At 36.3% G+C, this 14114-nt stretch overlaps 1 protein-coding gene across 1 annotated transcript in view; it reads right to left on the reverse strand.

Annotated features, from left to right (window-relative positions):
• The window catches only part of LOC111153570 (tet methylcytosine dioxygenase 2), a 136551-nt gene extending 122642 nt beyond the window's left edge, over positions 1-13909 (reverse strand). Inside the window, exon 1 of the mRNA XM_022512681.1 lies at positions 13756-13909. The gene's annotated coding sequence lies outside the window, so the exon portion shown is untranslated. The remainder of the gene's footprint in view (positions 1-13755) is intronic.
• Between the last annotated feature and the right edge of the window lie 205 nt (positions 13910-14114).

A 14114-nucleotide genomic window follows, 5' to 3' on the forward strand; every position in this document is an offset into this window, starting at 1 on the left:
TAATTTGAAGCAAATGTCTTCCCCTTCCTATAGCCATAGGAAATTTTTCAATTGTAAATGTAACAGATAGGTTGGAGAGCCTCTAAAAATCCTTTTCAGTTGACAACAATCTATGATTCTATGTTTGAAAATGAACTATATTTTTGCAAATCTGATGAATGATTTATTGAAATGTTGAAGTAAAAGTGGCTACAATATCGTATAAGCAATTGGAAACAATTCTAGTTCACACAGCTAGATCTAAAATATAAAAACATATTCAAATGCACACATACATGCACACAGAGTTAAACCCACAGTCCAGAAAAAAACTGTTAAAAGTTCAAAGGAAGGTGGATGAAAAAGTCTTTGACAATTTGTTATAAGTAAGAGTCTGAAACAGATCTTTAAAATGTTCATCATTTGTGATAGAGCATTTATTCATTAAAAACTCTTTATAGTCTCCTTATATTTACATGTTTTCCCCTCACCATTTTAGGCACATTTCCATGTTAAACGTAGTTGCTGGTATTTAGTTGAATGAATGCCACCACTTTGTTATTACATATTTTCCAAAGTTATCACCTATCTTTTCTTTTCCTTTATCATCTTTCTACCAGATAAGAAGGGGGTTTCCCCCATGTGTTTGCAGATACAGGCTCTTAAACAAGAGTATAATGTTAAGCAAATTAGTTCTACCCAAACATATTCAGTGATTTTGGAAAGCATTTCTATATGTACTAAGACTGGCATATTTTCAAACATGAAACAAATAATGCGTGAGGAACAATTTTAAAACATGAGAAAATGATAGCTCTAACTCCAACTGTTTCCATGCACGTATGCAGTAAGGTTACTAGAGATGGTTAAGTTGCCACAATAGCTCCTAAAAGAGGCTGAGTCAGCCTGGTTATGAGAGAGAGTGACACTCTTAAGACCTTCATCACCTTCAGTCCTTGGATACTAAAACCCGTAGTCACTGGTCCCAGTTAAAAGCTACTATTTTAAGTTCAAAGTAGAAAGCTCCTTTTGAGTGGTAACAACAGTTTAAAATAACAATGGGGGGTCGGGGGAAAGCCTCCTTTATGCATCTACCATGCACCATCACCTCATCCCCCTCTGTCCCAGTCAAGCATTATAATCAGTACTTTCTTCTCCTGCATCAATATTTGTGATCCGGGCCGCTAAACAATTAATGAGATACAGACCACTCCTTCTACCCACATTGTTGCATCACTGGCGTTCAGAATTCTGGAACAGTGTGTGTAAACATTAGAGCCATGTGTGCCTGACCACATGGGAAGGCAACAGGATGGCCTGGAACTCCTATGCAAGAGGGAATACCTGGCACCAATCTTAACATCACCAAGCCAGCTGTTTCTGGGTGTGCTCCTATCTGATTCCTCAGCGATCTTCTAAAAGGACCATCTAAAAGCAGTTGGTACAAACGACCTTGAGGATTTTGTGTAACTTCATGATATCTGGAAAGATGCATGACATTATTTTTTCACTTTATATTCATAAACAGAAACTTTTACTGTGGTTTGTTTAATCAACCATTTCTACCAAGAGGACTTAAATCATATTGAGTCCAAAATACATGTGACAGATGCACACACACTCAAACACAGCAGTAACTGAAAGGGCATAAACTCAAATTTCATACTGCTTTTTAGCATATATCTTTCACATTCAGTCTACCATTCTGATATTTTATAATACTAAGACAATGGCCACTAAGTTTCTCTTTATTAAGGGAGTCCACCCACTGAATAAATCAATTTTTATTGCATGCTTGCCACTTTAAGTGAAACTGAAGCACAATCAAATGAAAGTTATATTTAAATCCCTTTCTTAGCAGAAATGCATTAATTTATGGCCTTTATCAAATTCTGAGCACTTCCAGCTTATAATCGCATATAATTTAGAGTCCAACAAAGTTAAGAGAAGAAAATATTTTTGTTCTAATATAGGAGAAGATAATTCTCGTGAAAGCCCACGAATGTTCTGAATTGGCACTGTTCTTAGAAAAGGAGGGGCACCTGGGTGGCTCAGTGGGTTACGTGTTTGCCTTCAGCTCAGGTCAAGATCCCAGAGTCCTGGGATCGAGTCCCATATCGAGCTCCCTGCTCAGTGGAGAGCCTCCTTCTCCCTCTCCCTGCCACTCTGCCTACTCGTGCATGCTCGCTCTCTCTCTCTCTCTCTCTCTCTCTGTCAATCAATCAATCAATCAATCAATAAAATATATATTTAAAAAAAGAAAGAAAAAAAGAAAACGATACAGATTAAGTAATTTCACACAAACTTTCACTATTTAGGCCAAGGGTGACTAAGATGAATATATTATCTTTAGGCCAAAATAATAAAAAAGCAAAAAAATAAAACAAGCAAATGAAAAGAATCTTTTAAAGCCTATAGCCTACTTTCACTATATCTCAATTCAATGTATTAAAGCTGTACAAAATATTTTAAATGATAAACACTAAATAAATTATATCTTTTCAAGTCCAGAAGGAACTTTTTACTCAGCAACAGGGATGAAAAATGCCCATTCTTAGATTTCATTGTGTTGGTTAAATGAGTCACTCTTTTGGCAATTTCTTTCAAATGAGAACAAATTCAGATGTTAAACAGCTAGACTCAATTTCTAAGTCTCATATGTAAATAATTAATTTGGACAGATAATCTCTAAATTATTTCAGATCTTAACTTCTCTTATACCAAACTGTACTTAAAACAAAATAGTTTTTTGATGCTTGGTTTATCTCTTGGAGAAAAGATCCCTTATTTTTAAAAGTTAAACAGATTCCTTTTGTTTATTGTACTGCATTTCAAAGATTTTAATTTTGTTATTTTTTTAGAAAGATAGCATAATTACAAAAGAAAACATTCTATGAAAGAAGAGTTCAAACACACCAACTTTTATATTAACTAAGAGTTCATTTTTTGATGATCTAATTTCAATTATTTGTTATGAATGGTTTCTATTTTTGGATAACCAATAGTGATATCCATCTAAAATGATCCTTAAATACAATACAAAAGAAAAAAAAACAAAAAAAAAAACCAAAACCCTCAAAGTTCACTCATATTTTAAAGATTCCAACCAGTCAGCTTACAACTTACAATGAAAAGGACTGGAAAACATATGCCAGATACACTTTAAATTTGTGTGCTTTAACTTTTTTAAAAACTCGACTTTCTTTTTATTGATAAACATCAATGGAAAACTCTTAAAAGCTATCTGGAAAGGGAAAAGCAATTCCCTAAGTATAGAGACTTTTTTTTTTTTCTTTTAAAATAACCCAAGTCTTGATGTAGAGTTAGAAGCGGAGGAGGTGTGATGAAGAAGAACTGAAGAGGGAGGGAGAAGAGAAAGGAGAGCGGTCAGTGCAGGAAGGAATAAGGAGGACGATCAATTAATCACTTTCTTGAGTGTTCTGTAGTTTGAGTGTCTAGTCCCGCAAGTCAGATTATGAATTCTCTCGCACTTTTTAAAAAAAAAAAAATTCTCTTGCACTTTTTAAATTTTTTTTTTAAAGGCATTACTTAATGAGGCTGAGTGGTAAGCAAGCACACTTTAGTCTCAGTGGCACTGCAGAGTACAAGTAGAACCAAGGTACAATCTGCCCACATTTACCAAAATCACAAAAAAAAGTTTGGCATAACTGGTTCTGTTTGCTGAAGGAAGAAAAAAAAAAAAGATTAGTCCAGTATTAAAGCACTGCCTTTGAGACTGTGGTAGGAAAACTGCGTATTGGGCGGATCCTGACCTAGACACCTTGATCTTTGGTTCATGACCCTGTCAGAGCCAGACAAGGGCTCCCTGACTATGAATTAAACTGTTTGATTCCTCCGCCCACAGACACACAAAGCCCGCACTCTCTCAGCTGTTACATAAGAGTCTCTGGAATCCTAGGATGGTGTTTGTAAATAGTGCTGCCATGCTCACGCACGCACTGTACCCACGTGTCAAATGTTGATGTGACCACGTGTAATCGGAAGCCGAGAAAGCGTCAACAAGCTCTGAAGGAAAACCTCCCTTTTCTTTGGCCCTAAAAATGAGCATGTGCCTATCAAGGAACTGACTCTAAGAGGGATTTATTTTCCTTACGTCTTCCTTTCCTTACCCTCTCTCCACCACCCCTCCAACAACAACAAAAATCAATGGAGGAAGAACAGGAGAAATGACCAATCCCCATTGCATTCCCTTTCTTCTTTAAGCAGCATCTAACCAGAGGACAGATCACAATTAACTGCCTATTCTAACTAAGTTTGGGGCAAATTTTGAAATCTCAACAATGCATTCTGAATGCACTTTCTACCTCCTCTTATCCCAAAACTTCTCCTTTATCTTTGCTCACTTACTTCAGAATGAACTGAAATATTATGAGAGGTAGGGTTACACAACTACTAGACAGAGATACTCTAAATAGACAAGTGGTTTGCAAAGTGACAATTTACATCCAAATAAAATTACAACATGACTCTATCAGCAAAAAGTATCCAATGGCTATGTTTGAGTAAAGAGAAACACAATATAGTATTTTACCTCTCTCCTTAATTTTCACCCTCATCTCCATTCACTGTTATCTTTTACAATGGGTTTGTGAACATGAAACAATTAAATCATTTTTTAAAGGGGTTGAATCCTTACAATACTCAAGAAAAATGTCAATATCAAGTTTTTTATACCTAAATATGGAAAGTTTCCTATAACCTTCAGCTTTAAAGCATGACATATAGCAATGCAAAAAAAAAAAAAAAAACAAAACCCTGCAAAACTGTCAGTAGTAAATTAAACTAGTGATTTGAAAAATACTCTGATTTCAACAAATTCTCAAGATTTTTTTTAAAGGATTTTAAAATGCTATATTCTATATCTTCTACACACTTGGTAAAATTTTTTTAAATTATATATTAAAATTAGTTGATGTCTATAAAATTTCCTACTTGAAATAAGAATCACATTTGAGAGCAAACAAGTTTCAATTTAATTTTTAAGTCAAATTGAATTTAAATTGCAATTTAATTTTCCAAGTTGAAAATTTAGTTCCCAAAGTTAATAACCAAATGTCCTTACCAATTTTGATTTTCGGTAGAAACACAATTAAATTACAGGTACTAAAAAGGTAAGCCATTAGCAAAATGTCTACTAGTTTTGCTTCCTGCAAGTATGTTTCTCTCCAAGTTATGATGTAGTAGACATTCCAAAAATAAGTACAACTTCGTCTTACTTTCAGCTAAATATGTTATAACTTCATAGGAGAAAAAAAAACAACCACCACCAATTGGGTGGCTATCTTGGAATAAAGCTAGATTAAATCGAGAGTACAAAGTTTAAAATATATGCTTTCCTGGTAAAATGTACCTGCTTCTCTTTTTACTGAAACAAACAATTTACATGGTTATTTTGATGTTGGAAAGTTTGTTCTTCCTTCATGTTTGAAAAGTATTCATATAAGGTATTCTTCCTTTCACCAATTCTCTTTGGTACATTAAAATATAAATATAAGTGAATTAATGTTTTAATAAATGGATTCAATTTTTAAGATGCTTTTCCTAATTTTATGAATGACCAGACACTTTATTTGCAGAAGTGATTTCTTGTTCTGTTATGATGTATGCAGTAAAACAAACAAAAAGCTAATAATCATCCAAACTAATTAGAGGGTGTATAAAAGTAATCCTTTTAATTCAAAAATCATGAGAGGTTATAAAAGAGCTAAGAGAACTTTATAGCCAATGGCAAATATGAAAATTCTGCAACTTCAAAGTAAGAGACTTCAAACAAAAAATGGATAAAGTGCTGAAAGAACAAACAGATTAAAAAATAAATTAATAGGAACAAGGCAGTATGTTTGGGATGGAATCTGGGTGTGGTGTCATTGTATTATTTTCAGATTCTGGCACTTTTCTTTAGAAGCGGCACAACTAATAATTAAGGTATTTTTTAATGGTTGCCCTTGTTTCTTAAAGTAGACAGGGAAGAAAAACAGGAGGAATAACTCAGAGACAGATTATGTTCTGTCCTCTGGGTTTCACTAACATTATTTAAGCCTTTCTTCTTTTACATTGGAAGACAAAAAATATACTAATTTGAGGAGAAATACTATAATAAAAACTCATCTTGAGAGTTGGGTGAATAGTTTTCATTACAGAATAATCTGGACATAGAAACTAGTTTAATACTCTATCAAAAAAACAAGCAACTTGAAAAGGCAGGTTTTAGCGATGGCTAATGAGGTATGACAATAGTAATTAAAATTCTCATTACTTTGTAGCATTCATAGAACAAACCAAAACAAATCTCAAAATTGTAAAAGCAGCAAATGAAAATTATCAATACTGTGTATGGCATGCCTTAATGGGAGATCTGCTATGTCCATGCCTGACCATAGACAATTCTGTTCCCAGAAGACAGCAGTCCATCAGCAAAAATTCATAGCTGAATGCTTGCAGATCATTGAATCTCCCCCACCCTTGTTTTACTTCTGAATATAGGGCATCTTCCATAAAAATCATTTACAAAAAGCAAGGCCAAAAATATAAACAAAATATCTCATCTCTTATATTTTTAATTAACTTGAAAATTTAAGATTTTTGGAAGTATATTTAAAAAGCAAAGATGGGGGGTGCCTGGGTGTCTCAGTCCTTAAGCGTCTGCCTTCGGCCTCAGGCCATGATCCCAGGGTCCTGGAATCGAGCCCCGTGAGCCCTGCATTTGGCTCCTGCTTCTCCCTCTTCTACTCCCCCTGCTTGTGTTCTCTTGCTGTGTCTCTCTCTGTCAAATAAATAAATAAAATCTTAAAAAAATAAATAAAAGGCAAAGATGGAAGAGCACACTGGAACCCAGTGAATAACTTGAATATTATGGAGATACTACCATAAAAACCTATTTTGAATTGAGGTAGTTCACAAAGTATTAAGAGAAACAAGAGAGGGTAAAAACAAGGAAGCTATGCATTTTTCCTATACGGAGGACCAGACCTATATTCTACCTTACTGCTTTCCATAACAAACGCTTCATCAGCTTGACTGGATAAAGATTCTAATGTGAATGTCATTACAAACCTACAGGTAAGTCCTAAAATCATATTCTTAAAAAATGGAATTTCTGGTCACTACTATAGTTTTTCCTTGAAAAAATAAAGATTACAGCAATTATATGAAGCCAAGGCCATTTCCTTATTGAGTACAATAACACGTATAAATTATTATAGCTGAATGCAGATCATTGAATTTCCCCCACCCTTGTTATAGTCATAGTTCCAAACTATGGAATCCAATTGGCACCAATTCAACAGTCATCAGAATAAAGAGGGAGAGAAGCATTGCTCAACAAGAAGAATGTCTGGTATCTAAGATTACATTAAGTTAGAAATTAAAATAAAACCAACCCCAAGTAATTCATCCTGTGTGTCCAAAGCTAAAAATCCTAATTTCATAGGGACGTATCATAAAAAACTCACTGGTGCCATGTTTCTAGAAAGGTATGCATAGTCCCTTACAATTCAATTCAAACAGCACTCTATATTTCTTTTCATGAGACATGAGTTACTTTCCGAATGCCAAATACCTTGTCAGTTGTATGCATTTTTTATAACTTTATTTAGGATAGAATTCACATATAATAAAAAAAAATTCACCTTCTTAAAGTACACAATTGGATACTTTTTTAGAGCTGTGCAAACATTGCTAACTACAGAACATTTTTAGGCTCCAAAAGAAACCCCATATCTATTAACACTCTGTCCCCCTTCTTCTCTCCCCATCCCCCACCAGCCCCCAGCAATAAGTAATCTACTCTCTGCCTCTTTAGATTTCCCTATTCTGGGGAGTTCATGTAAATGAAATACTATTATATGTGACCTTTCGTTATTTACTTCTTTCCAAGTTCATCTATGATGCAGCAAGGATCAGTCCTTCATTCCTTTTTGTTGCTGAATAATATTCCATTATATGGATATACCATAGTTCATACATTTATGAGTTGATAGACACTGGGGTTGTTCCAATTTTTGGACAATTATGAATAACACTGCTATGAATATTTGGGTGCCATTTATATGTAGACAATTGCGTGCACCATAAGTCTCCTCTTAGTACTTTCCCTACATTCTCTACACTACAGCTTTACTTTTTTATTAATAGTAATGAGGCAGCAGAGCATAGTGGTTAAAGGGCTGGGATCTAGAGACAGACTGCCTAATTCAAATCTTAGCTAAGCCATGTACTGGCTGTATGAATTTGGTTATTCAAACTCATTTTGCTTCAGTTAGCTCACCTGAGATGAGGATAATACCTATCTCTAGAGTCATGAAGAGAATTAAATGACATAAGTTACAATGTAGTAAGCTATTAAAACAACTGAAAATATTTTGAACGCTAAGGTCATTTTATGCAAAAACACTTTTAAGTAAACAAAAACCTATATTCTGATGCAAATTTTGATAAGGAATGGCAGTACAATCATATGACTGATGAAGGAGAACTGAGTTAAACTTTATTCCTTTCAGAAAAAAAGATTTAAAGATATCTGATGAGGTAATAAAATGGTATGGACCTGAATATATAATACACAAATGTACAAGTCAAACTGGGGGTATCCAAGTAAGACTGGTAGACTATATCCATGTCAGTATCCTGGTTGTGATTATTATAATTTTGCCAAAAGTTACCAGTGGAAGAAATCGGGCAAAAGGTACATGCCCAGTTATTATTATTTCATACACCTGCATCTGAATCCATAAATATCTTAAAAGAAATTTCAATAAAAAATATGTTATGTCTGTGTAAATTTACTAAAGATCCTTAAGCTGTACGTTTACAGTGGATGGCTTGTAGAAGTTACATGTAAGGAAAAACCACCATCATTACTACCATCATCACCAGTACTGAGACTACATTATACATTTTCTAATTTAATGACATTTTTTTCGAGTTCTAGGTCACTCATTATTTTTTCTCAGCTTTTGAGACATAACTGACATTTAACATTATGTAAGTTTAACATGTACAAGGTAATGATTTGATATATGTATATACTGGGAAGTGACTACCACAATAATTCAGTTATATCCATCACTTCACATACTTACAAAGTTTGCGTGTGTGTGGTGGGAACTTTGAAGATATACTCTTGGCAACTTTTAAATATACAACACAGTATTGTTAACGATAGTCACTGGACTATCGTTACATTACATTACATTCCAGAACTTATAACTCATCTTATAACTAGAAGCTGGTACTCCCTTCATTACATATTGACTGAGTAGAAAACCCTAGGTTATACTATGGAATAAATAGATGTAGAAATCAGTGCCTCTCTTCCAAGCAACATAAATTCAATTTAAAAGAAATAGTATTTTTAGTGAAGCAACCAGTTCATTTTATGTCCTAACCTGTCCTCCAAAAACACTTCATCCTAATTTATTCATCTCTTAATTTTAAATCTCAGATTATTTGGAGCTTGATTTCAAGCCAGTCTGAGTAACAACCCTGAGTAAATATAAAATATTGAGTTCCAAATTCTTAAAACTTCAGGTAGGTTGACATTATCACTGAGTTTGTTTTTACAAAAAACATTGAAAATTTACCTACTATCTATTTCTACTTCTTGAATCCTGGCACATTTAACCACATTTCATGACAAGTGGAGAAAGCATAAATCAAAGCTGATAGAACTTACTATTTTGTAAAGGACAAAGAAAATCTATTTTATTGGGAAAAGATTGTGTATCTTTCTTAAGTTAGGGATTTTCTGCGATGTACAATCTAGGATCAGAATAATGCTGGAAATAGATACTTAAGACTCTCTTTGGCTTGCAGTCACAGTGATTCAAGGGCTCTCACTTTACCCTCTCCTCTTGTGGAACTCTTCTTTCCCACTGTATACCAATGCATATGTATTTTGTACTATACACCAAGGTATACAGATGTACTATATAACCTCCTTAAATAATGTCACAGTTATTCCCTGAGTTTTGGCAGTGCATCAAAATAGAAACTAGAGATCTAGACCAAGTAAATACTGTATATTTGGCAAAATCATTTGTGGTTGTGTTCTTCAGCACTATTTCCAAGATAACCACCAGTTCTACTTGGCAAACCGACTCTCCCACAGTTAAGGCTCCAATTGTAAAGTTGGCTTGTAAAATATTTTCCTGCTACTGGCTTTGGTGCCATTACTACGCTTAAGAACTAGTGTGCAATGGTGGCATAATAGTTGAGGAAAATGTTATTTTGATGAACCAACACTGACAGCTGCTCCAAAGTTTTAACTTGTCTATATGCTTGTTCATAAAACAAAGAAGGTTCCTGCCAGTAATTTGAGATGGCTAGGTAAGATTATTAAATTCTATTAAGTAACAACAACTGAACTTATTGAGGAAGGAATTACAGTACAAAAAAGCAGGTTTAATCTAAGTATTAGATATTCTAACATGTCAAACATCCATAGCTTTTGATGACATTTAAAAGATAATTTCAAAGAATTCATAAGAATTTACCAACTTGGATCTGGGACATAATGGAAAAGAGAGTTTCTGCCAGGCGTGTCTGTGAATTATAAGAAAGGTTTCTTACTGAGATCAGCAAATAAGGAAATACATTTCAGTAGTGACACTGGCTTACAACATTGTATGTGGGTGGAGCCTTGGAGGAATTGATAGAGAAATTATAACTTCAGCAAGTGAAACCAAAACATTAACTCCAGTTTTTGTTACCTAATACAAGTCCAGTGCCTAAACAGGACTTTGGAAGTCTCTCATAAATAACTCCTTGGCAGGTGCATTTCACTTGTTCTGAAAGTGATGTTGGCCTGCCAATGTCTACCTTCATGTGTCACTGCATCAAAATCATACCAATGCCCTTGACTCATTGCATGGACCAGCATAACCCCAGATATAATTAAAGCCATAGTTAGTAAATCTGTGAATTTAAACAAAACAAGGAACTCTCTTCATTCCAAGTTAACTTCTCTTTAACTATTAGTTCAATAAGAAAATAAGCAAAATAATATTGCAGTTTAAGAAGATGATCTATCTTGTTATTATCCACTATCACTTCCATAAAATCCAATTGCTCAAGACTGTTCTATCTCATGAAATTCTGAGAACATCCTGGTGATACTATAAGACATATAATAAATGAAGAATGGACATTGTGTCTGTTATAGTCAACTATTCTATATTAATCCAAATAATTTCTTTTATAATAAAGGAGAAAGTGGTACTTAGGTTGAAACTGGTGAATAATGTGCATCTCCTCCTTATAATCATTTAAGCCCCTAAAATATTAATAACAGCTATTTTCAGCATACAAATAGGATACATAAAATTACAGAGTCTAAGTTTGATAGGAAAGAACAAGTCATCATGGTCACAATAAATATTACTAACCAATGCAGGTATTCTTATTTACCAATATGAATGGAAAATACTACATCTATTATTAGTTTAATAATTTGAAGAAAGCATAAACCACAACATTTGAAAAGTCCCAAAAAAGCAGTTACATATTAGTCTGTTAGCAAAAGGAACTGTTTATTTTTAACTCTGAATTACTGCAATAATTAATCATAGTTTTCTCAACGAATAGTAAGCATTTATGCTAAACTCCTATTTTCCTTATTATTTTAGGACAAATAAGAACTAACCAAATGAGCTGTTTCTACCCCAGATCAGTAATACTACTCCCCTGTACTCATGTGAAATAACCATCAGTATCAACAATTAAACTTAATTACTTTTTCAGAGATCAAAATATAAAGAGTTACAAAGTGAACTACTGAGGACAAATGGTTTTGGAAATCTGATTTACGGAGTAATGTCCATTACTGTGCTCTTCCTTCTACCCATCTTTTAATCATATACATGCTTTCTAAACTTAAGTGTGACTTTTTAGTCCTAACAGTTCTCTGCTTAATAACATTAAAAAACCCCCAACATTGTGTTGAAATTTATATTCTTCCTCAAACTTATTATGAGACATGCATACAAACACGTAAAAGAATATAATTCTCCTCCAGCATTTCAACTTTCCATTAAAATGCAAATATAATTATTTCATTAACCAGGCAACAATACCCACAGTCTTAAACCAAAGCAAAGCAAAGCAAAGCAACATCTTTTCTCCCTACTATCCCAACTTCCCCTAAGAAACAATCTTCCTCTCATGTTGGATCATTTGTTGATGAATATTTTTTTATTTGGATTTGCCATTATTATCCCTTATTGGAGAGGTGAAAGCACATTATCAGACTTTAGATTTTAAATTCGTGGATGTAACTTATTCCCTACACAAGAAGATGTAAAAAAAATATTTCAGTAAACTTTAAGCAAACAACTGGAAAATAACCCTTCTTTCAATTCCTAAACACTAGATGAAGGAGGGGGGGGGGGGAAATCACTCAATGCAATTAAAAGTCTGTCATGAAGGCAATAGCCAGTAAATAACACTTATATTTCATATTCGACCTTCCCAGGAGTCTATCCAGGCCATACTTTATTGTGTCATAGGTAGAAAACTCTCCATAGAAACTCTGTTAGCTTAATAACACTAGACAAGCCGCCCCAGCGAAAAGATTCGGCAAGACTGGAGAGGGAGGGAGGGAGGGAGAGCGAGAAAGAGAGAGAGAGTGAGTGTGTGTGTGTGTGTGTGTGTGTGTGTGTGTGTGTGTAGAAGGAGGAAAAAAAGAGACACGGAGAGAAAGGCAGATAAATAAAAGACGAAAAGCGAGCAACCAAGACGAGAGAAAAATGGGGATGGGACTGTTAGAAATTGGCTCCCTACTTCTCCGTTTCTTTGCTGGGACTGGGTTTCATTTCTTTCGGCGCCCCTGACCTTGCAGTCTTCCAACTCTCAACTCTGCCCCCCTCCTCCCGCCCGCCCGCCCCCTCCCCCCCGGCCTGCGCCTGCCTTTGTGTCTGCCTGTCACTTACCGGGGAACCAAATGAAGCTGATTCGGGAGAAGCACAAAGCCAGGGCACAGATTTGCCCACAAATTCTCTTACACCCACTCCCCAGACTGGAAGGCACAGCCCATCGCAGAGCTGATGTACGTTGAGAAAAGTGGGATCTGGTCTTGTTGGGGGGACCAGAGAAACTATTCTCTCTCACTCAGCACCACTAGCAAAACGCGCGGACTTAGGGGAAGAAAAAAAAAACCCAAAACCCCACTTAGTGTACTACAGTTCTACTCCCCGTGACATTCGCTTAGTTCGCCCCCCCAAAAGCGGACACCGGGCTAGAAAGGGGCGGACGCGAACGCAAACCCAGACCCAGACCCTACAACAGATAAAAGGGTCGAAAACACTCCGTCAGAGTTCTTTCCGGGGTGGGCTAGGTTAAACGAGAGACTGGTCTGACTTACAAGAAGGAATGGGGGTCGGGAAGGATTCAAGGGAAAAGTAGTGACCCCCAAAGCTGAACTATTTGAGAAAGGAAAGCAAAGAAAAATCACTTTCCTGAGGATAAAAGGCCGGGAAACCGGCTGGTCAGAGTCACAAAGGTAAGTTTTCTGGGTGAGGAGAGGAGCATTAGCAGGAGAGAGGAGGGAACACAGAACTACAGGTTTAAAGGGGGGGGGGGAATTAAAACTATATTTGTCAGCCATGTTGAAGAGGCTCCAGTAATTTGTGAAGCTTCCCTCTTCCCTCTTGGTATTTGCGGGTGACACTGCAGGGTTTGCTCCCCAGTCCCTGGAAGCCCGAGAGAAAGCAAGGGGGAGAGGAAAGGGAGAGTTTCGCGGCATAAGAGAAGCGCTCTGACCTCGTTCTCGTCCCTCAGCCTTGCAGCAATCCAGCAGTTGCAGTCGGGTCTCCTTTCTAACAAATCCTAAAGGGCAGCCATCTTGCTTCCTTCTGCTTCTCTACGAAAGCAGCCTAGCCTCCGCATCAATATTCATAAGGCAGTTTGACGTCTGTTCTCATCACTCGGCGGGGCCGGCGTCTCGGGGCGGCCTCGCCGAGGGGGCGGACGTGACTCGCATGCGAGCCGGACCTGGGCGCGCGGCGCTCGCGAGGAGGCGGCGGCGGCCGCCCGAGCTCTCGCTGCAGCCGCTGCTGCTGCCCGCTCTCCTCCTCCGCCCGGCCTCCTCCTCCTTCGCCCGGCTCGCCTCCTCCTCCACT

The sequence above is a fragment of the Enhydra lutris genome, unplaced genomic scaffold, assembly GCF_002288905.1.
Source record: "Enhydra lutris kenyoni isolate GAN:26980312 unplaced genomic scaffold, ASM228890v2 scaffoldscaffold3, whole genome shotgun sequence".
Taxonomy (NCBI): domain Eukaryota; kingdom Metazoa; phylum Chordata; class Mammalia; order Carnivora; family Mustelidae; genus Enhydra; species Enhydra lutris.